This window comes from Lithobates pipiens, unplaced genomic scaffold (assembly GCF_037356315.1).
Source record: "Lithobates pipiens isolate NorthernLeopardFrog02 unplaced genomic scaffold, aLitPip1_a1.2 Scaffold_37, whole genome shotgun sequence".
NCBI lineage: Eukaryota > Metazoa > Chordata > Amphibia > Anura > Ranidae > Lithobates > Lithobates pipiens.
This window is the reverse complement of record NW_027507825.1, coordinates 3,313,820-3,327,762: the sequence shown is the minus strand read 5'-3', so window position 1 is coordinate 3,327,762 and position 13,943 is coordinate 3,313,820. Positions and strand designations below refer to the sequence as shown.

The 13,943-nt window shown below is 48.6% G+C and overlaps 1 protein-coding gene across 1 annotated transcript in view; it reads left to right on the top strand.

Annotated features, from left to right (window-relative positions):
- The first annotated feature begins 1,093 nt into the window (after nucleotides 1-1,093).
- The window catches only part of BTBD7 (BTB domain containing 7), a 78,141-nt gene continuing 65,291 nt past the window's right edge, over nucleotides 1,094-13,943 (top strand). The window contains exon 1 of the mRNA XM_077466662.1: nucleotides 1,094-1,249. The gene's annotated coding sequence lies outside the window, so the exon portion shown is untranslated. The remainder of the gene's footprint in view (nucleotides 1,250-13,943) is intronic.

Sequence of the window (13,943 nt, the reverse complement as noted above, 5' to 3'; positions counted from 1 at the left end):
CATTTTTAATAATTTTTTTTATTATTATAATAACAAAATTATATATTTTATATTATAATATATTATTGAATGTGCAATGTATATGTAAAGTGCTGCGTAAATTGGCGGCGCTATATAACTACCTTAAATAATAATAATTATTATTATTATAGTACTAATATATAATATTCATATATTGTTATTATATTATTATATATTATAATAAAATTTATTATAATAATTTTTAATAATAATATTCATTTTTTCCCTGAAAATATATGTTTAATAAACAACCACAAATATCGTGCGACTTTAAAATTTGCACCTGCCGCCATTTTATTCTGCAGGTTCTCTGATTTCAGAAATGTTTTTTTTTTTTTTTGGGTGGGGTGGGGGTTACGTTAAACAATGCGTATTTTACCATGTGTGGAAATTGTAAAAAAATAATTGAAAAAATGCCCCCGGAAGAGCAATGGGTTAAAAAAATAAATAAAAAAATAAAAATAAAAAAAACCAGCGTGCCGTATTTATTTTTATTTTTTCGATGGTTAACTCAGCGATTTATTTTGATGAGTTCTCACCATCACTCGGCTTTTATGTGTTTATGGAAAAAAAATTAAAAAATTAAATAAAAAAATGGACAACATGCGGCATTTTATTGCAGCCGATTGGTGCGCTATCGCAAGAAATATGACGCCAAAAAAACGACCTTGATTGCGTCTGAAATTCATGCAAACGCACAGACAGGTAAATGAGGCAATTGCTCATCTTTTTTCTTCTTATTATTATTATTATATTACTATTAATATATATTATTATTATTTTAGCAAATAAAAATGATTGACCAATCAAATGAAGGCTGAATGAAAAGTTTCTATGAGGCTGTGCGCTGCAATTCATTTAGACGGCTCCGTCTGTCCAATGGGGGGGGAGAGCTCAGAGGAAGGGGGCGGGGCCGGTCGGTGTGGGACCCGAGAATCGAATTCACAGCAGCCTGGAAAGAGGAGAGGGCGGGGCGGAGGGAGGAGAGGGCGTGGCAACCCACTGTCACTCCACAACCACGCCCCCTTCTCCCTTCGCTGGCGGAGGACGTCACGCCCCGGTCACGTGCCCCGCCGACGTCGGCTGAGGGAGGGGGAAGAGACAAGATGGCGGCGGCGGGGCTGTGAGGCGGAGGGGGGAGGAGAGAGACGCCGATCACCGGGAGGATGGCCGCCGAGCAGCACCGGAGAGGGGCGGAGCGAGAACGGAGCTGCTAAACCGCCGGGAGGTGAGTGAGAAGGATGGGGGAGAGGAGACCGACACCCCAATACACCCGACACCCCCCTTCCTATCACCACACACCCCAAATCTGCCACCACACCCTAATATACACCTACACACCCCACAGTGACCCCAATACCCCACACCCATCATCCTACAACCCAATATACATCTCTGTACACCCGACGCCCCAAATCTGTTACTACACACCCTAATAGAACCCAAACACCCCAATACACCCCACATCTATATCACCGACACCCCAATATAACCCAAACACCCCACATCTATATCACCGACACCCCAATTACCTCAGAGATACCCCAAATATGTCACCACACACCTGACACCCCCCCCCCCATCTATACTACATACACCCCCTTCTATCTCCACACACCCCAAATACATCTACACACCCCACAGTGACCCCAATATACACCCAACTTACCTCAACACCCCAATACACCCGACACCTCACATCCTGTACTATCGACACCCCAAATCTGTCACCGCACACCCCAATATAACCCAAACACCCCAATACACCCCACATCTATATCACCGACACCCCAAATCTGTCACCCCAATATGCATCTCTGTACACCCGAATATACAGCTACACACCCCACAGTGACCCCAACACCCCACACCTATCATCCTACAACCCAATATACATCTCTGTACACCCGACACCCCAAATCTGTTACCACACACCCTAATATAACACAAACACCCCAATACACCCCACATCTATATCACCGACACCCCAATTACCTCAGACACCCCAAATCTGTCACCACACACCCGAATATACAGCTACACACCCCACAGTGACCCCAACACCCCACACCTATCACCCGACACCCCAAATCTGTCACCACACACCCCACTATAACCCAAACACCCCAGTACACCCATCTATATCACCGACGCCCCAATTACCTCACCACACACCCGACGCCCCCCATCCATACTACATACACCCCCTTCTATCTCCACACACCCCAAATACACCCGACACCTCACATCCTGTACTATCGACACCCCAAATTTGTCAACGCACACCCCAATGTACCTCATCTATATCCATACATCCCAAATCCAAACCAGACACCCCAATATACCCCAGAGACATCTATACACATCCATCACCCTACACCCCAATATACCCGACACCCCCCATCTATATCACCAACACCCCCTTCTATCTCCATACACCCCAATATACATCTACACACCCAGCACCCCATATACCACAGAAATCTCCCATGTATATCCATACGCCCCGCCTCCTGTGTACGCCCCGCCTCCTGTGTACGCCCCGCCTCCTGTGTACGCCCCGCCTCCTGTGTACGCCCCGCCTCCTGTGTACGCCCCGCCTCCTGTGTACGCCCCGCGTCCTGTGTACGCCCCGCGTCCTGTGTACGCCCCGCCTCCTGTGTACGCCCCGCCTCCTGTGCACACCCTGATACATCCTGTGTATGTCCCGGTACACCCCACTTCCTATGTACGCCCCACGTCTTATGTGTCCGCCCCGGTACGCCTACTTCTGTGTTTTTTTTCAACATCACCTACTATGTAAAGTTACACCCGAGCGCATGCAATCCCCCCAGATTCAAGGTGCCCCCCACATGTACACACATTTATTTATATAAATCTACACACATGTTGGGGCTCCTGAGCATGAAGACGTGTTGCGTGTCGCCGCACACAGACTGAGTGATAACTGCAGACCCCTCCCCCTCCCCCCCCATAACACGGAACTCCTCACCAACACAGGACAGAGGATGTAGAACTGGAGGCAAAACTTGATGTATTCTTTCATTTTGGATAAAGCAGAGGAGGGTTCTAACCCCGGTCAGATTTTATTTATTGTTTGCAATCTGTGTCCCATTGGGGAGATTTCCCTCTCACTTCCTGTCCCCTAGCCAAACAGGAAGTGAGGAAATCCCTACAAATTGTGGTAACCATTTTCCCGGGCACACGTACAATATGAGCTGTGACATGTCTGGCATCGACTGACCCGACACAATCCTCGTCTTTTATATTTTACCCCTCCCCCCCCCCGCCCCCCCCAAAAAAAATAAAATAAATTTGTGAGCCCCTAATAATAACTTTAGTGTATATTTTACTGTCATTTTGAGTTTCCTGGACTCCTGCAGTCATTTTTTTTGTGACATGAAAAATTGGAACTACCGACATTTTATTCTCCGGGGCAGAAGAGATGTGCGAATAGCGGAACCTCCAACTGCTGTAGAACTACAAGTCCCATCATCCCTCTTCCTCTGGGGGTCATGCTTGTGGCTGTCAGAGTCTTGCTATGCCTCATGGGAGTTGTAGTTCTGCAACAACTGCAGGTCCAGTAATTGCATATCCCTGATCTGGGGGGTGGGGTCTGCTTTCAGAAAATACATTGTCGTTTTTTGGGGAGATCTATATCATCTTCAGGGCTTAAATTATTATTTTTTGTTTTTTATGTGCTGGCTCTGGAAAGTACTTAAATAGAAAGCGAGTTTATAGATAGATTTTTTTTTTAATCTTTGTTTTGTTATTTTGGTTTTGTTATTTTGGTTTTGTTTTGTTGGTTTTGTTTTGTGTTTTTTTTTTTTTTTGTGTTTTTTTTTTGTTTTGTGTTTTTTTTTTTTTTGTTTTGTGTTTTTTTTTTTTGTTTTGTGTTTTTTTTTTTTTTTTTTTTTGTTTTTTTTGTTTTTTTTTTTTTTTTTTGTTTAGTTTTTTTTTTGTGTTTTTTGTTTTGTGTTTTTTGTTTTGTTTTTCTCTTTTCAAAGTAGAGCTGCACAATTATACGTTAAAAAAAAAAATCGTGATCTCGATTCCACCCCTCTGAGATCTCTATTGCAGTGTTTGCTGTTTCTTTCATATAACAAGTGGGAGAGACTTATCTGCTCACTCAGCTGTCAAAAGAAAACATCCGGGCAGTCTGCCAAGTTTTTAAAATGAAACATTGTAACTAAAGCAGGCCGTGGTCGAATTTCGAACAAATTTTCTTTTCAAGGTGTTTTTTTATTTTTATTTTTGTTTTCAAAATTCGGCTGACCATGCCTTTAATTTCACCTCCATGTTGCTACAGAAGGTAATTTTCGTGGCTCGGGGGGGGGGGGGGGGGTGTCTTCTTTTTCTCTCAGTAAATTTTCTTTTCTTATTACGTTTCTCACACGGTTCTCCCATCCATTGATTAGAAAATCGTTTTTTTCATAAAATTTCCAACGTGTCCGAATCCTTAAATTTGATTCAAATTTGATCTCCGCACAAAAAAATCGGCTGTTGCAAAATTTGTATGAAAATTCTTAGATAGGATTTTTCGAAATTCTTTTCAAAATTCTTTTCGAAATTCGAAAACCGTGTGTGGCCGGCAAAACTCTCTTCCTCCTTGGATCAAAGAGATAAACTTCTGTGTGTAAAGAAAAAAAATATCCAGGCAGTCCGCCACGTTTTTAAACGACGTGTAAACGCCGGAAGTTTAACCTCTTAAAGTCTAAAATCTTTTTCTGACACTTTGTTTAAATTTAAAATCAATAATTTTCTTATAGAAAATTACTGGGAACCACCGAGTGTATATATATATATATATTATAATATGGGGGTGCCGAAAATTAAAAATACTCTAGGCCGAAACCGAAAATTACTTTTTTTAAAAAATGTTTTTATACAGGAGGTGGTCAGAGACTGGGGACATGGTGCAGGAGGTGGTCAGAGACTGGGGACATGGTGCAGGAGGTGGTCGGAGACTGGGGACATGGTGCAGGAGGTGGTCGGAGACTGGGGACATGGTGCAGGAGGTGGTCGGAGACTGGGGACATGGTGCAGGAGGTGGTCGGAGACTGGGGACATGGTGCAGGAGGTGGTCAGAGACTGGGGACATGGTGCAGGAGGTGGTCAGAGACTGGGGACATGGTGCAGGAGGTGGTCAGAGACTGGGGACATGGTGCAGGAGGTGGTCAGAGACTGGGGACATGGTGCAGGAGGTGGTCAGAGACTGGGGACATGGTGCAGGAGGTGGTCAGAGACTGGGGACACGGTGCAGGAGGTGGTCGGAGACTGGGGACACGGTGCAGGAGGTGGTCAGAGACTGGGGACACGGTGCAGGAGGTGGTCTGAGACTGGGGACATGGTGCAGGAGATGGTCAGAGACTGGGGACATGGTGCAGGAGATGGTCAGAGACTGGGGACATGGTGCAGGAGGTGGTCAGAGACTGGGGACATGGTGCAGGAGGTGGTCAGAGACTGGGGACATGGTGCAGGAGGTGGTCAGAGACTGGGGACATGGTGCAGGAGGTGGTCAGAGACTGGGGACACGGTGCAGGAGGTGGTCTGAGACTGGGGACACGGTGCAGGAGATGGTCAGAGACTGGGGACATGGTGCAGGAGATGGTCAGAGACTGGGGACATGGTGCAGGAGGTGGTCAGAGACTGGGGACATGGTGCAGGAGGTGGTCAGAGACTGGGGACACGGTGCAGGAGGTGGTCAGAGACTGGGGACATGGTGCAGGAGGTGGTCAGAGACTGGGGACATGGTGCAGGAGGTGGTCGGAGACTGGGGACATGGTGCAGGAGGTGGTCGGAGACTGGGGACATGGTGCAGGAGGTGGTCGGAGACTGGGGACATGGTGCAGGAGGTGGTCGGAGACTGGGGACATGGTGCAGGAGGTGGTCAGAGACTGGGGACATGGTGCAGGAGGTGGTCAGAGACTGGGGACATGGTGCAGGAGGTGGTCAGAGACTGGGGACATGGTGCAGGAGGTGGTCAGAGACTGGGGACATGGTGCAGGAGGTGGTCGGAGACTGGGGACACGGTGCAGGAGGTGGTCAGAGACTGGGGACACGGTGCAGGAGGTGGTCTGAGACTGGGGACACGGTGCAGGAGATGGTCAGAGACTGGGGACATGGTGCAGGAGATGGTCAGAGACTGGGGACATGGTGCAGGAGGTGGTCAGAGACTGGGGACATGGTGCAGGAGGTGGTCAGAGACTGGGGACATGGTGCAGGAGGTGGTCAGAGACTGGGGACATGGTGCAGGAGGTGGTCAGAGACTGGGGACATGGTGCAGGAGGTGGTCAGAGACTGGGGACATGGTGCAGGAGGTGGTCTGAGACTGGGGACATGGTGCAGGAGATGGTCAGAGACTGGGGACATGGTACAGGAGATGGTCAGAGACTGGGGACATGGTACAGGAGATGGTCAGAGACTGGGGACATGGTGCAGGAGGTGGTCAGAGACTGGGGACATGGTGCAGGAGGTGGTCAGAGACTGGGGACATGGTGCAGGAGGTGGTCAGAGACTGGGGACACGGTGCAGGAGGTGGTCAGAGACTGGGGACACGGTGCAGGAGGTGGTCAGAGACCGGGGACATGATAAATGAGATAAGTGCAGCCAGTGTTGCCCCCCGCCCAGCAAAGAGAGAGGAGAGCCGCCTCTGTCTATCAAAGTGCCTAGACAAGGGGGAGGGGCTGTATGTGACGGCGCACGGCGGGGAACACAAAGCTATTGAAATTAAAGCTGTGATGTTTCCGGTGCTCTATTCAACCAGACGGCGGAGGCGGCTCTCCTGCTCTATACACCCCCCCCCCCCCCATCATGGGCAGCACCAGGGGCGGTGCTCCGCCCAGGCCCCGCCCCATTTTCGGCTCAATTATCGGCCGTTTATTCTTTTCGGCAATTTGCGTTTTCGGACGATATGTTTCGGCGGCCGAAATTTTGGTGCATATATATATATGTGTTTAGCAGAGACTCTAGAGAATAAAATGTCAATTGCTGCAATATTTTTTGTCGCGCTATATTTGCACAGCGGTCTTTCAAACGCAATTTTTTTTTTTGGGGGGAAAAAATACACTTCAGTGAATTAAAAAACAGTAAAGTTAGCCCAATTTTATTTTTTGTTTTAATGTGAAAGATGATGTCACGCCGTGAGAATTGCGATCGATCTTTTAAGTAAAAAAAAAAATCGTGATTCTCATTTTTCGCCAGAATCGTGCAGCTCGATTTCAAAGTGTTTTGTATTTATTTGGGTTTTATATAACAAAAAAAAAAAAAAAAACACCAACGGTGATCAAATACCCTGTTTCCCCTAAAATAAGACCTAGCGTGATTGTCGGTGACGGCTGCAATATAAGCCCTACCCCCCCCCCAAATAATCCCTACTCTGTTTCCTCAAAAATAAGCCCTACCCTGAAAAGACCAACAAGGACTTTAACTAGGGCTTATTTGGGGGGGTAGGGCTTTTATTGCAGCTATCACCGACAATCACACTAGGTCTTATTTTAGGGGAAACGGGGTACCACACAAAAATCTGCTGTGTGTACAAAGTGTTTTTTCTTTTTTTTTAACAGATAAGATGTGTACAATGTTACATGACGGCGGAATTGTCATTCAAAGGTGAGAGCTCTGAAAGCTGAACGTTGGCCTGGGTAGGAAGGGGGTGGGGGGGGGGGGGTCGAGAGTGCTGAGTATTGAAGGGGTTAAGGCGGATGGCGTGGACGCTGACTATGCTTTGTGTTTCCTGGAGAGCGAGCGCACGAGGCGCCCCCCCCCACCCCCGATTGATTTTACGCGTTGCCAGAGGTTCCTGTTTAAATATTGATCAGGCAGAAATGATTGATCTGCATTTATTACGTTGCAGACATTTGGCGGCGTTGTAGAACGTAAATGTTTTGTTTTTTTACGTGTTTGTCGGCTATCCCGGCCGTCTGCTCACACATTTGACATATTAAAGCGGGGTTCCGCCCACAAATTTTTATTTTTTTTTAAAGCCAGCAGCTGCGCACACTCCGCGCACGCACACTCCGCGCACGCACACACTCCGCGCCGACTTTTCACAATTAGACTTTTACCTGTCCTGAAGTCCAGCCATGTCGGCACCGCAGCTGATGTTTCCATCGGCTGGTCGGGTGCTGCTTGTATCTTTGCACGGTATTTACGCAATAATTTTTCAAAGTTGCAATGACCGCCATTTTTATTTTCTAGGATGTCTGCTAAAAAAAACACATGTAATGTTTGGGGGTTCTGAGTAATTTTCTAGCAAAAAAGTAAAAAATTATTTTTACATGAAGGAGAGAAGTGCCAGGAAAGGCCCCCGGTATGGAATTAGTTAAGACAAAGGCATAATGAGCTAGTATGCATGGGATACTAGCTCATTCTGAATTAGCTGAGATCGAAGCCCCCCCCCCCGCAGCGGTCCTCCTACCCTACCCCGCTCCAGCGGCCGACGCCGCTCCCAGAGAGAGATCCTCCTACCCCGCTCCAGCAGCCAACGTCGCTCCCGGAGAGGTCCTCCTACCCCGCTCCAGCGGCCGACGTCGCTCCCGGAGAGGTCCTCCTACCCTACCCCGCTCCAGCGGCCGACGTCGCTCCCGGAGAGAGGTCCTCCTACCCCGCTCCAGCGGCCGACGTCGCTCCCAGAGAGGTCCTCCTACCCGCTCCAGCGGCCGACGTCGCTCGCGGAGAGGTCCCCCTACCCCGCTCCAGCGCCCGACGTCGCTCGCGGAGAGGTCCTCCTACCCCGCTGCAGCGGCCGACGCCGCTCCCGGAGAGGTCCTCCTACCCCGCTCCAGCGGCCGACGTCGCTCCCAGAGAGAGATCCTCCTACCCCGCTCCAGCAGCCAACGTCGCTCCCGGAGAGGTCCTCCTACCCCGCTCCAGCGGCCGACGTCGCTCCCGGAGAGGTCCTCCTACCCTACCCCGCTCCAGCGGCCGACGTCGCTCCCGGAGAGAGGTCCTCCTACCCCGCTCCAGCGGCCGACGTCGCTCCCGGAGAGAGGTCCTCCTACCCCGCTCCAGCGGCCGACGTCGCTCCCAGAGAGGTCCTCCTACCCCGCTCCAGCGGCCAACGTCGCTCGCGGAGAGGTCCCCCTACCCCGCTCCAGCGCCCGACGTCGCTCGCGGAGAGGTCCTCCTACCCCGCTGCAGCGGCCGACGTCGCTCCCGGAGAGGTCCTCCTACCCCGCTCCAGCGGCCGACGTCGCTCCCGGAGAGAGGTCCTCCTACCCCGCTCCAGCGGCCGACGTGGCTCCCGGAGAGGTCCTCCTACCCCGCTCCAGCGGCCGACGTCGCTCCCGGAGAGGTCCTCCTACCCCGCTCCAGCGGCCGACGTCGCTCCCGGAGAGGTCCTCCTACCCCGCTCCAGCAGCCAACGTCGCTCCCGGAGAGGTCCTCCTACCCCGCTCCAGCGGCCGACGTCGCTCCCGGAGAGAGGTCCTCCTACCCCGCTCCAGCGGCCGACGTCGCTCCCGGAGAGAGGTCCTCCTACCCCGCTCCAGCGGCCGACGTCGCTCCCGGAGAGAGGTCCTCCTACCCCGCTCCAGCGGCCGACGTCGCTCCCAGAGAGGTCCTCCTACCCCGCTCCAGCGGCCAACGTCGCTCGCGGAGAGGTCCCCCTACCCCGCTCCAGCGCCCGACGTCGCTCGCGGAGAGGTCCTCCTACCCCGCTCCAGCGGCCGACGTCGCTCCCGGAGAGAGGTCCTCCTACCCCGCTCCAGCGGCCGACGTGGCTCCCGGAGAGGTCCTCCTACCCCGCTCCAGCGGCCGACGTGGCTCCCGGAGAGGTCCTCCTACCCCGCTCCAGCGGCCGACGTCGCTCCCGGAGAGGTCCTCCTACCCCGCTCCAGCGGCCGACGTCGCTCCCGGAGAGGTCCTCCTACCCCGCTCCAGCGGCCGACGTCGCTCCCGGAGAGGTCCTCCTACCCCGCTCCAGCGGCCGACGTCGCTCCCGGAGAGGTCCTCCTACCCCGCTCCAGCGGCCGACGTCGCTCGCGGAGAGGTCCTCCTACCCTGTAAAGGGTTTACAACCGCTTGCAGAGCGCCGCACACAGATGTACGTCGGCAGAATGCCACAGGCAGGCAAATGGGCGTACCTGTACATGCCGTGAGAGCCTTCCCGTGGGTCCCGGGAACTCTGTGTTCGTCTGGCGATTGCGGTGTGGAGAGGAAGAACGGGGAGATGTCTATGTAAACAAAGCATTTCCCCGTTCTGCCTAGTGACGTGACAGATCTACTGCTCCCTGTCATGTGAGTGGAAGCCCGCCCACCCCCCCTCCCCCCACAGTTAGAACACCTCCCCAGGACACACTTAACCCCTCGATCACCCCCTAGTGGTTAACCCCTCCTCTGGCAGTGTCATTTACACGGTAATGAGGGCATTTTTATAGCACAGATTGCTGTATAAATGACAACGGTCCCAAAATAGTGTCAAAAGTGTCCGCCGCAGGCATAAAAATCGCAGATCGCCGCCATTGCTACACAAAAAAAAAAAACTTGCTATAAATCTATCCTCTGTTTTGTAGAGGCTAGAACTTTTGCGCAAACCAACTAATAACTGAAAATAAAATATAAGTTTATTGCAATGTTTTTTTTTTTTTTTAAAGCCCATAAACTCCACTAGCCTGTGTCCATGTACACATGGACGTTTTTTTAGCTTTAACCCCTTCACGCCAAGCGTACGCAGATGTGCGTACTCGGCTTCCAGGGGTTATACCGGGATGATGCCCCGCAGCTGCAGGCATCATCCCGGTACCGTTTTTTACAGCATGCGATTGGCTTTCCAGCCATAACAACCGAAGCGGCTAAAAGCCGCTCGGCTGTTATGCCGGAGGAGCGGGAGGGGGCGTCCCCCCCCCCCCCCCTTCTCGCCGCCTCCCGCCGCTCTTACCGGTGCTCTCGCTCAATCGGGAGCACCAATTCACGCTCCGATGCCTCCGGCTGCTGGGCAGGGACTGGAATGAAGCCGTAATCGGCATCATTCCAGTCTCCTAATAGTAAACACGGAAGCGACATCATGACGTCACTTCCCGTTTTACTCGGCTGCCAATGGCGCCGGTTTAAAAAAAATAAAAATACAGTATTCAGAATCGCCGTTTTCGGCGATCTGAATACAATGAAGTGTAAAGGAGGGATCTTTTAGACCCCCGATCCCTCCATAAAGAGGACCTGTCACCACCTATTACTGTCACAGGGGATGTTTACATTCCTTGTGACAGCAATAAAAGTGATCAAAATATTTTTTTTTTTTTAAACCATTTATTCATTTTAAAATAACTAAAAAAAAAACATTTTTTTTTTTTAAAGTGCCCGCCGTCCCTGCGAGCTCGCGAAGCAAAGAAAACGCATACGGAAGTCGCACCCGCATATGTAAACAGTGTTCAAATCACACATGTGAGGTATCGCCGCGATCGTCGGAGCGAGAGCAATAATTCTATCACTAGACCTCCTCTGTAACTCTAACCTGGTAACCGTAAAAAAAAATTGTAAAGCGTCGCCTATTGAGATTTTTAGCTACCGTACTTTGTCGTCATTCTGTGCGTGCGATTTATAAAGTGTGACATGTTTGGTATCTATTTACTCGGCGTAACATTATCTTTCACATCATGCAAAAAAATTGGGCTAATTTTACTGTTTTTTTTTTTTTTTTTTTAAATTCATGAAAGTGTCCCTTTTCCCAAAAAGTTGCGTTTTTAAAACACCGCTGCGCGAATACAGCGTGACATAAAATATTGCAACAATCGCCGTTTTATTCTCTACAGTCTCTGCTAAAAAAATATAGATACGGAGATATGTATGTATGTATGTATGTATGTGTGTGTGTGTGTGTGTGTGTATATATGTATATATATATATATATATATATATAATGTATATGTGTGTGTGTGTGTATATATATATATATATATATATATATATATATATATATATATATATATATATATATATATATATATATATATATATATATATATATATATATGTATGTGTGTGTGTGTGTGTGTATATATATATATATATATATATTTTTTTTTTTCTATGTGTTTGGGGGTTCCATATTTTTTGCTAGAAAATTACTTGGATTTTAACTTGTAAACACCAAATGGCAAAAATAGGCTTAGTCATGAAAGGGTTAACGAGCAGTGGAATTTATAGGCTTTTTTTTTTCTGAACGCCAGAAATTCGCGTTCAAAGTGATGTTTTTCACCACAAAAAAAAAAAAAGACAAATAATTATAATTATAATTCATGTTCGGCATTCTATTTTTTTCAATGCATTGTGGGATTTTTGGAGTGTCCTCTGTGTCATTTTTTTTTTATTATTGAAAACGCTCATAAACGCTAATACAAAACGCTGTTAAAAGCACGTTTTTTTTCAACCAGCGTTTTCTGCCAACAATCTGGCATCCAGAAAAAGCTTTTTTTTGAGCTTCAGTGTGCATGGAGCCTTAGCATTTAGGCTGGGTTCACACTGCTGCGGTGTACGAGATCGGATGTGATTCGCACTGCAGTGCAAATCGCATGCGATCTCTGTGCGATGCGATTTCAGCCATACAGATAGTATGGCTGAATTTGCCACGCGTCCGCCCCAAACTCGCACGGGACACTTTTTTTTTTTTTTTTTTTTTTTTTTTTTTTTTTTTTTTGGGGGGGGGGTCCGCAGCAGAATCATATCGCATGGGATCCGATTTCTATACGTGCTTGCAGATCGCACTGCGATATGCGAACTGATTTGGAGGTGTCATTAACTTTTTTAATTGACACTCCCAGCAGTTTGCATAGGGCAGTGTGAACTGCCGCCGGGAGGCATGCGATGCGGGAAAACGCCGCAGTAGATTTGCGGCGTTCCCACATCGCAGCAGTGTGAACCCAGCCTAATGAGCGTTTGTCGTGTTTTTTTTTTTATTTTTTTTTTATTTTTTTTTTAAGCGGTGAAAAACGGCACTTTGAACGCAAATTTCTGGCGTTCAGAAAAAAAGCCCATAAACTCCACTGCTCATTAAAGCTAAAAAAACATCCATGTGTGCGCGGACACATAGGCTAACCTAGAGTGGAGTTTATGGGTTTTTAAAGCGTTGCGCCCGTAACCAGCAGATGGTGGGCGTAATGGCCACGGTACCGCCGACGGTGTGCTTGTACCTCCCATACTGGCAGTGACACCGAGGCAGGAAGTGCCGTGAACTATCGCAGATAAAAGTGGCGAGTTCTGTTCATTGAGAACTAGAAGGCGACGGCCACAAAGGTGGGCGGAGTTTTAGTTTGTGACAGCTAGTGGGGGGGAGAAAATCCCCCTGCTTACTGTCAAAAACAGGGGGCATCCGGTGAGTGCGGTGTATGTTACACCCTGGATATGGGTGTAACATGCTACAAAAGGTGATTGTATCCTTTCAATAAACATCTACCTGCCTTTTTTTATTGGTGTGGGTGTTTTTTTTATTTATTTTTTTTATTATTTTTTTTTTTATATGTGTTGTGTTCAGCTTTATACACATTGACCCGTAAATTCCTCTCCTCCGTATCGCCCTCTCAGCAGTTTGCTCTCCTCATACAGAAGACTTTGTGTCATTTAAAGGCAGATCTGATGACCTGCAATTTTCTACACAGACATTTCTTTTTGCTGATTGTTTCCCGCAGCTTGTTTTTTTAGTTTTCATTTAGTTTTTATGTACTGGAGGAGGGGGAGGGGGTTATGTTTATATACTGAGCCGTGTTAATAGAGAAGAAAAAAAATATAATTTGCATGCAGAGGTTTAAAAAAACAAAACAAAAACATTTTTAAAGCGGGACTCCGCCTTTTTTTTTTTTTTTTTTTTTTTTTTTAAAGCCAGCAGCTACAAATACTGCAGCTGCTGACTTTTAAAATAGTGACACTTACCTGTCCAGCGCGCCCGCGATGTCGGCACCCGAAGCCGATCTCTAGGTCGTCTGTCGGGT